The following is a 16,492-nucleotide window of genomic DNA, read 5'->3' as shown; positions in this document are numbered from 1 at the left end:
CTCCGCCCACCCTCACCCCCTCTTCCTGCTGCTCTGCTCCCAAGACGTGAATGCTGCCATGCATCTGAGCCATCCACGCTCGCAGCCTTCACCCCTCTGAACAAAATAAGCCACAAAGACCGGGGGCTATTCAATGCCACCCAGTTTTCCTACAAGATCTCTATATTTTTTAAAGCATTATAGAAAATTACCCTTACTTAGGGTTTGTCTCTGATATGAAGTTCAAAGTTGAAGAAAGCCATAAAGCACTCTGATTTGGGGAACTATTTCTTGAATACAAGAAATACTCTTTTTTTAAAAAAGAGTCTTTTAACATCACAGTTATTAGATCTTCTGCTGCTGCAATTCTGGTGAGTCAGAAACAAGCCATATTTGGACTTTCAATTTTCCACTTTCAATGACTTCCTCTGTCCCTCCCCCCCCCCCCCCTCCCGCCAGGCTCAACAAATGTAATACATTTTAATCAAGTGAAAACAGACGAAAATGTGACTCACTCCACTCGGCTAGGGATTGGTTTGCTGATGTCATCCCATTTTCTGCCGCCAAATCACTGGAAGGCGGATAAGCAGTCCGGGGATCCTGCATTTCAGTGCAGAAAAGGAAGCATTTTGCTAGAAACTCTCTTTTCCCTCTTCTTTGTGTTTCCTTAAAAAACAAACAAACAAAGCAACAACCCACCAAAAACCCCCCCCACAAAACCTCTTGAATAGTTTCATGCTTTTCTTGTGCGTCATACAGACATTTCCTTTTGTCCCCAGGTCCCCATCCCCCTGCTCATATACATTTCTTCCGGGGACTCTGCTCTTCTTTCCACAGGAAAGAGCCCCGAGGCTGAAGCTGAGCCTGAACGCTCTGCTCGCGGTGCCCCCGGGGCCTCCCTCCCGGCACTGCCAGCTGCTCTCAGGCCTTTCCCTGGCATCGACTCGACTCGGAGAGCTGGCAACTCCTTATCGTTGTGTCAACCATTTTAAAGGACCGGCTCAGATTCAGCTTCCAGCTGACATCACTCCTCAGATGCCCACAGCACAAAACTGATGATTTCTCCCGGCACCCAGACCTGCCCTCTAACATCACTCACTGCAGTCAGTCACTTCACCATCTCACCAGCCACCACACCGACGTCTCTGAGGGGGTTCTGGTCTTTTGACTCCTTCCTCTGCACAGTCCTTTCTGTTGAATGACTGTTTAAACACGATGGCTTCTTTCTCAGAAGTAACTCAGGAACCCAGCTCCATTTCAGTTGTTAAAAGGAAGGCCTTGGGAACCAGAGGAATGGGTTTATCTTGTCTTCACCACTGTTTTCCATGTGACCTGCGGTTCATCAGTGAAAATCTCTCTGGGACTCAATTTTTGTGTCTGTACAATGGAAATAAATACAAGTACCCATATCATCTACACTAATAAAAGAGAAAAATGGTAATTGGCGTACGACGATACCCTTTTCATTGGCTAATCAGGGCTATATGCAAATTAACTGCCAACAAGATGGCGGCTAATTTGCATATGTAGGCACAATGCAGGGAGGTGAAAGGGAAAGCAGGAAGAAGCCCCCTGCCACTGACAGTGATCGGAAACCCAGGGGGGAGCTAAGAGCTGGGGGGCAGGGCAAAGGCGGCCCTGGGGCCGCCTTTGCCCTGCCCCCCAGCCATGATCGGAGAATCAGGCGCCTTTGCCGCCCTGGCCGGTGATAGCAGGAAGTAGGGGTGGAGCCAGCGATGGGAGCTGGGCACGGTCGAAGCTGGCAGTCCCGGGAGCTAGGGGTCCCTTGCCTGGGCCTAAAGCGGAGCCCACGATCGCGGGGCCACTGCAGCTGCGGGTCCCCGCTGTCCAGGCCGGACGCCCAGGCCAGAGGCGTTAGGCCTGGGCAGGGGCAGAGCCTGCAACCGTGGGGAGCTGGGGGTCCCCTGCCCAGGCCTGACACCTCTGCCGGAGGCCTCAGGCCTGGTCAAGGGGCCGATCCGGTGATTGGTGATCGGAGGGTGATGAGGGTCAACTCCTCTGGCTGAGGCATCAGGCCTGGGTGGGGGGCGGAGCCGGGGATTGGGGGGATATGATGGTCCCCTTGCCCAGGCCTGAGGCCTCGGTCAGAGGCATCAGGCTTGGGCGGGGGGTGGAGCAAGCGATCAGAGGGAGATGGGGGTCCCCTGCCCAGGCATGATTCCTGGGCCAGAGGCCTCAGGCCTGGGCGGGGGCCAGAGCCAGTGATCGGGGGGAGATGGGGGTCCCCTGTCCAAGCCTGACACCTCTGGCAGAGGCGTCAGGCCTGGGCAAGGGGCTGATCAGGCGATCGGAGGGTGATGGGGGTCAACGCCTGAGGGCTCCCAGTATGTGAGAGGGGGCAGGCTGGGCTGAGGGACACTCTCCTCCCCCCACACCCAGTGCACGAATTTCGTGCACCGGGCCCCTAGTAGGAAATAAATGTAGTAACTGTCATAGGACCTAACAGCAGCTCTTGGTATATTGATGTGCTTCATAAATAGAGCTATTACTATTTTTATCATTATGATCGCTCTTAACAGCTTTACTGACTTTCTCTACTTTTCCCACCCCCCAGCACATGCCCTTCCCCCCTACTGTCTGTGTCCATGGGTTATGCTTATGTGCATGCATACAAGTCTAAGGTCATGGTCTGCTAGCTTCAGTTCCCACGACTCCATTTTCTGACCCACAGCAACATGTGTGCACCATGCAGAACCTCAGCTGCCACACGGTGTTCCCACATGGAGAAGGGAGGAAATGCTGACTAGCAGTGATGCGTGAATTGACCCAACAAGAAGGGTTAGCAGAGGGACCGCTGCAGCCCTGCCCCATCCCAGGGCTGGGGGACTCGGAGGTTAAAGGAAAGGCTGTGGAGGCTCACACCTTGGGGAAGACACTGCCTGGGGGACTGGCGCCTCCAAGGGTCTGGGAGGCTGGTTGCTGGAGGGGCCTCAGACACCGGGGTGCCCACGTGGCAGGGTGACCTAGGCAGACACAACGCAAGCGGAGAGGAGGAGCTCCTTGCCCTTCCCCATCTTCCAGTTCCCCTCACCGTCCCCTGTTGACAGACTCCAACAGAACCAGCTGGCAGAGGAGCGGCTTGCAGAGTCCCAGCTCTGACATCGCAGAGCCCAGGGTAGAGGCTGGATCACAGATGAGAGCCAATAGCCTAATAACCAACAGCATCCTTTCTCAAATATAGTCATCTCGCCTGATTTGGAAACATTCAGTAGCTCTTTGTTGCCTGTAGGACAAAGTTTAGACTTCTCACACCCTAGTCAGAACCTTTCAAACTTTTTTAAATGTTAGAAATAGCATTAGAAACACTATTATGTAACACAGATAAGGAACGTTCAATGATAAAAATATTTCCAAGTGTGATTTTTTTCATAATTATTCTCTAATACTTCCAGGTCAGCAAAATTGACGTCAGATCTCCTAGACCGGTTGCAGCCTCCTCTCCAGGAAAAGTGCCAGCTCAGGTTTGTTCTCCAGAAATGAGAGAAATACGTTTTTAATGATTGCGGCGATTAAAGGCTAAGTCAGAGGGGATGACCCCAAAAGGAGGGAAGGAGTGATCAGGGAGGCAGGGTTAAAACAGAAACAGCGAGGTAGACATTGCCCGGAGAGGAGGTGGCGGCGGTGTTGAGTGCTGCAGAGGGTTAGTGAGATGAGCAGGCGGCTTTGCACCGGGCCTAGTCACCCAGTCCGTGACCGTGGCCCTGCAGCGATGCTCCCCACAGGGAGCAGAGTGAGGAATGGGGAGTGGGTGTTTTTCACAGCTGATGTGGAGAACTTGCTGGAGAAGTTCAGCTGGAATGGAAGGTGAGCCAGGGCACTGACTTCTTGGCATCACAGCTACTTAGCAGCTCTCCTCGCAGCTGTGGGAGCAGGGCCTGTGGGCAGCCCGTTGACCGCGGTAGCCTCAGCACCTGTCCCAGGACCTGTCCCAGGACCTGATGCGCTTGAGGCAGGCGTTGTCTGGCTGATGCAGGTTGTGAGGAGGACTGATTGCAACACTGGAATAACAGCGTCTCAGCTCGCTGGATAGCGAGCACCAGATGCCGCAGCCTGCTGGCTCATACAGTGGGCTTGATTCTCACCGTTTCCGAGGCTGGAAGGCTGAGTGAGCTCAGGGTGCCAGGATGGGCACTTGCTGACGAGGGCCCCCTTTTGGGTCACAACTTCTTGTGTCCTCGGCCGGTAGGAGGGGGGCGGGTCTCTTTGGAGCCTCTTTTATAGGCACTGGTCTCATTCATGAGGTTACTCCCCGCATGGTACACCACCTTCCCAAACCCTGCCTACAGACACCATCGCCTTTGTGGTTAGGATGTCAGCACGTGGGTTTGGGCAGGGGATGCGAACATTCAGCTCACAGCACAGAGCGAGCTCTTCGTGGCTTAAGTCGAATGGAATGGAAGCTGAAATGTGTTCTTTTTTTTTTACTGAGTTATTTTTGGTCAACTTTGAAGATATATCTCAATGATTCACAAATGTTTTGCATATTAAAAATTAAAAAAATAGAGGTCAGAAGAACCAATTAGAAAATATAGTGAATTTTTGAAAATACCACAGTGCAATAAATTTCACAACTCGAATCCACATTTTTCTTGTTTAAGTTTGAAAAGTCAAATATGTATATGTTTGGTTCCAATTTAACATATACAAGAAGAAAGCTAACCTTTTGCTTGATCTGCAATGGTCTTGCTAGTTTCTTTGAACATACAGGGTGCCCCAAAAAGTTGTATACAAACTTTAACAGCAGATGGCTCAATTTTGAAAATGAAATGTATTTTAATAAACACTGCCTTTATAATTATTCACAGCATGTATACATTTTTGGGTCTCCCTGTATGTTCTCCAGTCTTCTAGGAGCCAACATCTCAATTTTTGTCTTTAATTTGTATAAAATCCAAGATTATAAAAAAATCACTTTTGTTATTTTAAAAAGTGGTATAAATTTGAATTATGTGTAAAAATTAAGTGCAATATTATAAATCAAAGGATTTTAATTTAGGTTCCAAGTTTAATATTACTTAGATGTTCTTATTGAACAGCTGCTCACATTACACTTGAAAACAAATTATCAGCCCTAGCTGGTTTGACTCAGTGAATAGAGTGTCAGCTTTCAGACTGAAGGGTCCCAGGTTGATTCCAGTCAAGGGCACAGGCCCGGGTTGTGGGCTCGATCCCCAGTAGGGGGTGTGTAGGAGGCAGTCAATCAATGATTCTGATCATTGATGTTTCTAGCTCTCTCTCCCTCTCCCTTCCTCTCTAAAATCAATAAAAATATATTTTATATACAAAAAAGGAAACAAATTATCAGTTGACCTTCAGTTCAGTTCTACACATAGTTGTCAAGCATGTGATGTTATTAAAGCCTTTCAGTGCCGCCTTTCACAGCCCTGCCGTCCCTTGTGGCTCCTCTTCCATCTCTGCCTCCATATTTTATCAATTCAAACAACTTTCACAAATTGCTGCCAGTTCGACGAGTTTGGGGAAATACTTTTTCAGGTCAGTTGTAATGACAAATAAAGACTTCCTTCCCATGGTTCCTCAGGCTTGGTTCTAACCCTTCATGTTTGCAACAGGGAACCACTCCTTCGCTTGAAGGACTTTAATTCATCAAAGGATATATTTGGGAAAAGAAATTTCTTAAGTCCTTTCAACATAGGCAGCTGCTATCTGTTCTTCTTTTAGAATTTTTTTTTTATTGATTTCAGAGAGGAAGGGAGAGGGAGAGAGAGAGAAACATCAGTGATGAGAGAGTATCACTGATCAGCCGCCTCCTGCATGCCCCACACTGGGGATCAAGCCCACAACCAGGGCATGTGCCCTTACCGGAATCGAACCCTGACCTCCCGGTTCATAGGTTGACACTCAACACTGAGCCGTGCCCGCTAGGTGGCAGTTGCTATTTCCACATATAGGAAGCCATCAGGGCCCTATCCGGGTGTGGTGCCTCAGGCGTAAGCGTGGGTGACAGGCGAGGCCGGCGGGGTTTGGTCTGGGCCTGTACTTGTTCTCCTTTGTGGAACTTACCCCCGAAGCACCTCTCAGCATTTGGCTCGAGGTCGGATGCTCTTGCTCTTGCCGCCTGTGTTTGGTTTTATAAGAACCTCCGGACTCGGCCTATGTCCAACCACGGGCCCTTCCTCTGGAGTCTCCGGATGGCCGGCCAGGCTGACCCAGCGCCGCTCTGTAGTGCACGTCCCTGCTCAGCCGCTCAGGCACCCGCATCTTCACACACTCCCGTCTGTCCCTCCCCGCTCCCTCCCAGACTGACTGCTAGACCAATTGCTCTGCTCCTTTCAGAAGTTCATCTTAGGAAAGAGGGGTTTGGTGGGGAGTATGAAACTGGTATTATAATTACTTAACATCTCTGCCGCTTCTTCTAATTAGTATGATATCCTGATCCTAGTGTGTTACACAAACTTATAATCAAACAAAATTTGCTCCTTACTTTTCTTCTGTAATGACTAATAGATCTTTGTCTTAGACCCCAAACACCTTCCTTGGAGGAATCGTAAGAAATTAAAGTATGATGTAGGCGACCAACAATGTCTGACACCCACTGTTGGCCACATGCAGTCATTTGACTAATCTTCAGAGTTATTCCACCATGTAGGGGGCGTCACCCCCGTTTTACAGCCCAGGGAGGAGGCTCACGGGACACACGGAGGTCACAGGGGTGGCGTGGACGTCGGTGTCCGAGGCCGGATGCGCACTTGCTCCTGAGCACTGACATCAGTGCCGTTGCTTCACCAGGAGCTGAAGGCGGCCGTCGCCTCCTGTAGATAAGTAGCCCCGTGGTAATAAGGACCTGGGTTAGACTCCCCGGGTTCATCTTCTTTGTTTCTACTCACCAGCACGGAGGCTCTAAGCCAGGGGTGGGCACACTTTTTGACTCGAGGGCCACAGTGGGTTCTTAAACTGGACTGGAGGGCCGGAACAAAAGCATGGATGGAGTGTTTGTGTGAACTAATATAAATTCAAAGTAAACATCATTACATAAAAGGGTACGGTCTTTTTTTTCAATAGTTTTATTCATTTCAAACGGGCCGGATCCGGCCCGCGGGCTGTAGTTTGCCCACAGCTGCTAAGCGCATCGCTTCATGTCTGCAAGACTCAATTTTGTCACCCCCAATTAGGGGTGATGCTGGTGAAGACGATAATATCTTTCTCTCAGAACTGTCTGTGCTAAATGAGATACTCCATGTAAAGTAGTTAGCATGGCGCGTGGTACAAAGTAAACCCAAAAATCATAGTTCTTTCCTCAGTCCAGACATTTTAGCTTTAAAAAAATCTGTCTTCTCTTTGGGCTAACAAAATAAGAAACAGCAAAAGTTATGTGTTTAAGGCAGGGGTCTCCATACTCCTGTGAGAAGGAATTGTGTTTCTTTGCTTCTTTATAGATGCAGTATGAAGGTGGGAGTAGAAGTGACTATTGATAAAATGAAGCAAAGGTGAAGTGTGACTGTTGCTAGGACAACAGTGTTAGCATTCTCTTTCCCTTTTCAAGGTATGGGAAACTGCAGAGAATGGAGAATTCGGCAGAGTGATGTGTGGTGACACTTTAAGATCTACCAGTAGATTCTGAGACCTGGGGTCGGTTGCAGATAAGTAGCAAGTACTCTACCGCTTTATGCCCTACCATATAGTTAACCCAACACAACATTCTCCCCTTTCAGTGCGGAGATTTATCCTCACGCTCTTCCCAGCAAAATGCTCTCGGCATTCACTGCAAACCAACGAGAAGTCAGCCACACAATGAAGCCTATTGATATTCTTCTTAGAACGCTCATTTTTCATAGTATTGGGACAAGAAATCCAAAGGAAAATGAATTAAAGTAGCGAAGTATCCTAGTGTGCTGAGATTTAAGTTTCAAGATGAAGTGGATTTGATAATGTGAAAGTAAGTCTAAGTCAATTCAACAATTACTAAAGCACAAATAGGTCTAAAACTCTGAGTCAGTAGGGAAGTTAGATGCACATGAACACACAACTTAGAAAACAGATAGGCTGTAGTTCCTTGTGATGAATTAGTCCAGAAAGAAGTCATAAAATTTCTGAGAGTGAGACAGTCAGGGCACTAAGGGAGCATTCAGGCATTATCCACTCAGCAAACGTCTTTGGGTAAAGCCCTGTTTGGTAAATAAAAGGTGCTTCGTTTTTATTTTGAGTTTTGAAATGCTAAAGAGACATAACTTCTCTAAGAAACAGCATGATTTGCTGAACTGGAGAAGTAAGCTCTTTATGTGAAAATGCCCCCTTTTTAGACAGGTAGCGTCAAGGACCAAGTTCTTCAATTTTATTGTCAGTAATTTTCCAGCTTTGCTTTTCCAGAATTTCAATATAAAATATTTCACTTTTATTGGCATTCTCACACACACACAGATAATTAGTTATTCAACTGCGTCTCTTTTAGCCTAAAGAATCATTAGCTCCCATGGAGTTTGCTTGGGCTGCTTTTGTGAAAATAATAAAAAATCTAAATTGGAACAATAATTGTGACCATGGTAAGATGCGGCCCTCAGTATAGAAGATGGAAGTATTCTGTTACAACTGACATGGTGACAGAAATGCTTAATGAGGTCACTTATTCTATAAAAATGTCAAAAATACTCAGAACGGCACTCTGTTCTGTAAACTTGCTGATACCTTGCAACTTGGGATATTATTTTATGTCCGAATCAGCAGTTTTAGAAACACTAAAATACTCAGCACACAGCTGTGTTCCTATTTGCACAGACTCCACATTTGCCAAAGCAAATACGGGTCCGCTCCCTGTAATTGGACCACGCCACCGGCGTCATCCTGTACTTATGGGATGGGCGTGTTGGTGGTAACTTAGAGTTCTGGTGTTTGGTTCTTGACTACATTGTACTTAAGTCCACTCTGTGTCGTTTTGGTTAGAACTTGAAAGCAGGGCCACTTTTAGATTGGGAGGGTGCACAGAAGTAAGACGGGACAATTCTATCCTGGTCAGGATACATCCTCACTACATTTCCTTGACTGGTACGCATGTTTGAAGGGCCCATCCTCTCTCTTGTCTCCAAAAAACACTTTAAGAGTCGCCATTTCAAATGTCTGCTTGACCTGCACCAGTGGGAGGGTCCTGAGCTTGAACCTCACTGGCAGCATTTACTGTCTCTTCATGCTCCTAGGGAAATACCGTTAGCAGGAAAGAGGCCTGGAGAGCTTCAGCTCTAATATTGTTCTGGAAACATTGCGCTGTTCAGCAAAACTCTTTTGAAAGATTAATACTTTCACTGAAATATTTCTATATTTAAGGGTAACAAGCAGTGAAATATGAATGATTGAAATTGATCTGGAGAAAATGAGCTTCATTCACATCTCGGATCCCTCTTTCCCTTCCCTCCTCTTCATTTCTACTTTCTGGCTGAACCTTCCAACAGGTAATGATTCTAATGGTGAGTTTCAGGCTCATCATGCCCACAGTGAGTGCACATCTTCCTCAAGTGAGTCCTGGAGTCCTTCCTGTCCCCTGCACCTCTAACGATGCAGGATGGGTTTGGGCTGGTTTCTCATTCTTCAAAGCTAAGCACGAGGTTGTGCTAACCATCCACTCCCTTTCTCCTGGGCTTGGAGTTGTGTTTGTCTTTCTGACTACTCTAAAGGGCCGTTCCACTCGCAGAGTTAGAGCAGAGGGGCCGCAGAGCTGCTCTGGGGTGCGCTGGGGTGTGAGATGGGTGCTGGGGGAAGCAGATGCAGCTTTGTGTTTGGTCACTGATGCAGCACATTTTTTCTGGAGCGATGTCTTCTTTTGGAAGCAAGGAGATGGGTGTGGTTCTACAAGAAACAGACCGAGCCGAGTATTAGAAAGGACTTTTTTTGGCTCCATGAGTAAAGATGTGGAGATATTTTTTATTGATGCCTTTCTGTGCTTCTCTAATGGCAGAGCATACTGGAGAATCTCATTTAGTAGTTTATTAGTTTGGTGAACTCACAAAAATATTATGATACTCTGAAATATAGTGATTAACATAGCTGTTATCTGGAAATCCTGAGTAGACCATTAAAAGATCAAGGTATTGTTAAGGTTGGAATTTCTTGCAACTTGTATTTAAATATTTTCTGGCCCTTCTTCCCATCTACTTTACTGTAAATACTTAATGCTTTTAAAAATGTTGTCTCCCTTCCTCCCCCCCTCCCTGAATTTGTAGTGTTGAATGGCCTATGATTTTACTCTGCTGGGGCTGCTAACAATTTCTTTGTCACTTGAATGTTCCCTCTGTGACATCCCTGACCTCCTGTCAGCCACTCTGTTGGAATGTTATCCATTCTTTGGGGCTTTGCTTAAATTCCACCACGTCCACACACTCCTTGCAGATTCTTGTTCTTCCTGCCTCGTTCTCCCATTGTCCATAGAACTCATCCCAGTGCTGTGTGGGGTCTAGGGGTCAGTGCTGGTGTCTGTGGCCACCACGCCAGGGAAGCCCTCCAGGCCAGGATTCCGTGCTGTCTAGGGTTGCAGCTTCAGAGTTATTTCTAACAAATGTGCATTCTATTAAATTGCATATAACTTTTGAAACCAGAACCCCTCTTCCTTAAGGAGGGAGGGAGGACACATGGAGATGTGTAAGGCACGCTTGGAATGAGGGTGTGTGGCTGATGCTCATGCCTTCAGAGTACAGTGCCCTAATTTTTCCTGCTACTGATGATTTCCATGGCCCAGTAATTGAAGTAATTTGGAGAGTTTTTAACATATTCATAAACATTGAGCAGGATCTAGAATACATTTATTAAGTTAAGTATGTTGTGGCTTCTGGAGCCCATTGATGGGCCTTAGCGACTCACTACGAGACACGAATGATAAATAAATTTAATTTTAGTTAGATGAGCAGGGAGAAAAATTGCCAAATGTCCCAAGTGCCTCTTGACTGTTTTAGCTACATATTATACTTATGGAAAAATCTTTCAGATGTTCCAGGAACAATTTCCCAGGTTCCTCTCATTCCAAAACCATAGACGTGGAGATGAGGCTGAAAGGGAAGACAAGGCACATTTGTCAAATCTCACTCATCCAGTAACATCCTATGATTGCAGTTATTCCAGAGAAAACAAAAGTAAGTCTCAGTAAAACAAGAAAATAAGATCCATGTGTTCCTCCAAATCTCATGAGATGACATCACTCACACACTTAAAAACGTTAAAATAATACACTTTCCGAAGGGAAAACCTGCCTTGCATTGAATATAGTAGGAATAGCAGCCTGGGTTTTGGTAGGAGGTGGTCTCAGGAGGATTGGCCTTTCTTTCCTTGGTTCCTAAGGAGGACTCAGACATATGGATGCACTTACTTAAGAACATGCTCAAAATTCAGCTGATGAATGGCTCTCTCACCAGCTCCTTTTGTATGTATGTGTTTCTGTGTATGGATATACACATGACATAAGTAATATTGATAGCAAAGTGAACTCACTGATTACCTGAAGATATTTAAATAAAAATTAAAATCCAAATGCATCATATATTTTTCAGTCAATAATGTCATGTTAGCTTCTTTATGATTCTGCGAGAACTTCCGTAGACTTGTGAGAGTAGGGATTGTAATCAGCAGTGTCTGCTTTTAGCATTAAGACTTGACCCCAACTGGCTACTTCCTGTATGAGATGCCTGACATCAGGGAGTGGGAGATAGGGATGAACCTTTTGTTACTAATAGATTATCTAAAAATTTGTTTTAAAAACTTGTTGAATGCTTCTGACATGTTGATACCTGGTACAATTTTACATTCCCAGTGTGAAAGGTAAAGCAAAACTACAACATAAATAGCACTTAAAATGGCGGGTTTATATAAAATGCTACCCTTTTTCAAGAGCCAGTTTACAAAAAGCTCTTGCATTTCCTTTGAAAGGCAGAGAATTGCACAGCTCTGCAAACAGAACTGAGTGACTGAGGGAGCTGAGGGAGTGGTTTGCCCGATGCACAGGAACACTTAAAATATTAAACAAAGCACTGATGGCCTGGGGACATGATAAAATGTGTCACACTGATTTCCTTGCCCTCTACTGCCCCCTCCATACCACGGACACTTCCCAGACCTCTGGCCGCCACATAATTGTCCAGTGAACAATGTACGAGCTCAGAGCCTGATGGGCTGAATGGCTTCTTACTTGGTTGAGAAACAACTGGAGAGTCTTAGGCCTCTAATTTCCGAAGCGGTGATGGAGCACAGCAGGCTCCCTCGGTAGGAGTGGCCTTTGATGTCCCTGACTGTCTGGACAGTCCCCCTCTGTAGCCTGTACCCCGTGCTGCCACCTGAAAGGTCTCCCCCCGGGGAAGCCCTGACTCGTGGACTTTATTTTAGCTGCAGAGAACTGTCTAGCCCAGCGATGGCGAACCTTTTGAGCTCGGCGTGCCAGCATTTTGAAAAACCCTAACTTAACTCTGGGGCCGTGTCACATATAGAAATTTTTTGATATTTGCAACCATAGTAAAACAAAGACTTATATTTTTGACATTTATTTTATATATTTAAATGCCATTTAACAAAGAAAAATGAACCAAAAAAATGAGTTCACGTGTCACCTCTGACATGCGTGTCATAGGTTCGCCATCACTGGTCTAGTCCAAAACAAACGGTCGCCCGCGTTCAGGATTTGTTAGGCTTAATATATAATGGGCTCATGGCTGAGAGTGAAGGAATACAAAACCACAAACATAGATATTTAAAGAAAAGGAATGAACTGCTGATACATGCAGCAGCATGGATGAACCTCAGAACCAGACAAAAGGCTACATACTCTGGGATTCCATTATGGAACATTCTGGAAACACAGAGCTACTGGGCGGGGAATTGGATCAGTGGTGGACAAGAGGGGAAGAGTGACTGCAGACGGAGGACATTGTGAGGGAAGAGGATATTCTCTGGATTGTGATTGTGGTCACGTGATCGTACACACTTGCTAAAACTTAAAGGAATGGTCTGCTGGAAAAGGTGGGTGTTGTTCTATTTAAAGCATGACTTTATGTGTGTAACATAAAAGAAAAAAGTCAGTGAGGGAACGAGTGGAGCGGACAGTGGTAGACAATTAAACTTCCTAATAGTTTCCCTGGATTTTGATTTTTAAGTAAATTTTAATAGTTACATTTTAAACTGATGACAAATTATATGTTTTCTAAGAAAGCACTAACACAGTTGCTTATTTTTATTTAATCAGAACTTTATGCCACACAGTCTTAAGAACTATTACAAATATTAACTCATTTAATCCTCATGACAAACCACCCAGGAGTTACATGCTGTTTATATTCTCATTTTGCAACAACGCACTGAGCTGCAGAGAAGACCTGCACTGATTCTAAAAATATTTTAGAAGTTGTCTTTAAAATGTGTGAAGGTTTTATAGTTTTCCAAAGTCTGACTGTCATTAAAATAATTCACTGAGTCTACAAACATGATCACCCTTTGGTGACAGTGGAAAATTCCTGTCATTGTATGTTTATGTTCAGTCCTCTAACCATTCTTTAAATGTGCACCTTCTACAGACGGGAGGAAATGGTCAGCCCTTGAAATTCATGCAGCTTCTCAAATGGTTTCCTTTAAATTTGAACCAGAATGAAGCAAGACAGAAAAAATATAGCGTGACATTAGAGGGGTCTATTCAGGACGTACGGTGAGCTCCGCGGAGGAGCAGGTGGTGTCAGGGGCCACACCAGGGCTTGGGCAGCTCTGCCGTCCACCAGTTGGCGGAATCCCGCCTCAATTCGTCCCTTTACGCAACTTCTCGTACTTCACGAGCAGCTTTATCTGCAGAACCTGTCCTGAATCCCTCTGCTTCTCTGTCTTCACTGCACTTCCCTCGTCCACGCCGCCATCATTTGCTTAAAAAAAATAATTCTTTATTGTTGCCCTAGCTGGTTTGGCTCAGTGGATAGAACATTGGCCTGCGGACTGAAGGATTCTGGGTTCGATTCCAGTCAAGGGCACATGCCAGGGTTTCCGGCTCGATCCCCAGTAGTGGGCGTGCAGGAGGCAGCCAATCAGTGATTTTTCTCGCGTTGATGTTTCTATCTCTCTCCCTCTTCCTTCCTCTCTGAAATCAATAAAAATATATTTTAAAAAAACTTGGAAAGTTAAAAAATACATAGTAATTTGCTGTTTCAAAGGGTAAGAGAGCCTTCTTTTTTCCTGCTGCCACCATCATTTCTTCTTCCAAATATCAGTGCTTCTTAGTTGGTACCCTCACTCCCAGCGTGATTGGTCACAAGCCATTCATATTAAAAAAAAATCAGTAAATCAGCACACGTCACTCCTCTTTAACAACTCTTCAACAGTTAGAAAAGCTAAAAAACTAAACTTCTCCCTGTGACCTAGAAGACTGTAATGACAGACCTGCTCTCCAACCTTCTGTCCTTCAAAGGCCGCCTTTTCCTGCGCACTCACCGTCGATTCCTGTCTCGGTCGGACGAATAGTGGCCTCTCAAAGATGTCTCTGTCCTAACCCTCCGAACATGTGACATGTTCCTTTTCGTGTCAAAGAGGACTCTGCAGAGGTGGCCAAGGATCTCGAGGTGGGGAATTGTCCCGGATTATCCAGCGGGACCCAGGCAGCCACCTGGTCTTTGGGAGCAGAGAGCCCTTCCTGGCTGTGGTCAGAGAAGGAGATGCGACTGCAGGAGTGGTTTCCGGGTGGCGCTGTGCCGCTGACCTGGAAGGTGGAGGGAGAGGAGAGGGAGCCCCAAAAGGCAAGGCAGTGGGTTCTGCCCTAGAACTTCCACAAAGCAATGCAGCCTGGGTGGCATCTCGACTTTAGCCCCATTGAGACCCAGGCTTCTGATCTACAGACCATGAGATGATAATACTTTCATATTGTTTTCAGCCTCTAAGTTTGTGATCATTCTTATGACAGACATAGAGTTACTATACCATTCCAGGCTGCTCCCCCGTGATGTTCCCTCTGTTTGGGATGCCTTTTTGTTCCAGTTCTCAGGGATAGATCCCATTAAAACATTAGGTCCTAGATCAGGGGTCCTCAAACTTTTTAAACAGGGGGCCAGTTCACTGTCCCTCAGACCGTTGGAGGGCCGGACTGTAGTTTAAAAAAACTAGTCGGCTGCTAAGCAATAGGCAGCGGCGGCAAAAACACCTGGTGGGCCTGATAAATGTTTTCCGAGGCCGCATGTGGCCCTTGGGCCGTAGTTTGAGGACCCCTGTCCTAGATGCTCGGTTCCCTCCCGAAATGGGTCTGGGCTCAGCTTCCCTGCGACCATCCCCTGAGCAACCCTGGAAGCGCCTGTGTGTCCCCCCCTGGCTGGCACTGTCAGGGATGGATGACCGTGTCTGCTCACGTATCGCAGCTTTTCCACTCAGGTTGCAAGCCCTGTAGCCGTGGGGGTCTTGTCTGTGTTGTGCACAACTAATCCTTAGTTGTTTTGCATAGAACTTGGCAAGTAATAGATACTTAACCGATAATTTTTGAAGGAGGGAATGCCTTGGACAAAGGAGGCGGAGCGGAGTTCTGAGTTGGAGCTGCTGATGGGCCTGGGAGATTCTGTGTCCAGTGGCTGAAGGAGGAAAGCAGGAGATGGGAATCAGTAGGAATTTTCTTCCACTCTTCCTCCTCCTCCTCCTCATTAACACCATCTAATACTGTCATGTTACGGTATCTTCTAAGTACTTGGGAGTTGATGTAGTTCTTTAGAAAGGGAAGTAGTTGAGTGAAGAATGCATAGCAGAACCAACAGGGCTCTGTGGCCAGTGGCTGGGGCTGAGGAAGGGGGAAGAGTGTGCTGGTGTCTGATGTTTGGGAGGAGAGTCAAGGTGGCCTGAAGAGCGCTGGGACTCATTCGGACTCTGTTTCAGGGGCTTGTCCAGAGACAGATGCTCAGTGCGGGCACTCAGAAATGCGGGGCTCTAGCTCAGGAGAGCCTTGCTGGAAGTCATTAGCATGTGAGTAGGACACAAGTCAGGGGGCTAGTCATTAATACAGCCCTAGACAGGGGGGGTGGGGGAGCTGATCATGCAGAGCTCAGCACAGTCGCTTTCTGAGAGGAGTAGCACAGGGAGTTTGAGGAAAGGGGGTGTGAGAGGACTGTGCGGGCGGGAAGCCGGGAGGGAGAGTTTTGGGGATAAGGGAGAAGAGAGCATGCATCATACAGGGTGGAGGAAGGAGGAGGCATGTCTCTGGCTGGTGGCGAGGAGATCCTGAGGCCCAGGGTGCAGCGGAACGGGGTCGGGGAGAGGAGGGGAGGGAAACCATTCTTGTTTCCTTTTTGAGGAAAGAGAGGAGGCTGGCCGAGGGGGTGAAAGCGGGTGGTAGGGTGCGGGGTCTAATCCTGCCGCCAGCAGCACAGAGGGCGGCCCAGGAGGAGGGGCTCCGAGCGCGAGGTGCGGGCCTGCCACTTGCCGCTGAGCAGCGCGGGCAGGTGAACCCCTCGCGTTTGCCCGGAGAAATGGGACAAGCGCCTCCGGGTTACTGTGAGCGCTGAACCCGCAGCTCACAGCGGCCCCGGGGCATCACGCGCGGGAGGGGCCGCGTGGGAGC

The sequence above is a fragment of the Myotis nattereri genome (genome assembly GCF_964212035.1).
Source record: "Myotis nattereri genome assembly, chromosome: 7".
NCBI lineage: Eukaryota > Metazoa > Chordata > Mammalia > Chiroptera > Vespertilionidae > Myotis > Myotis nattereri.
This window is presented reverse-complemented; position numbering follows the sequence as displayed.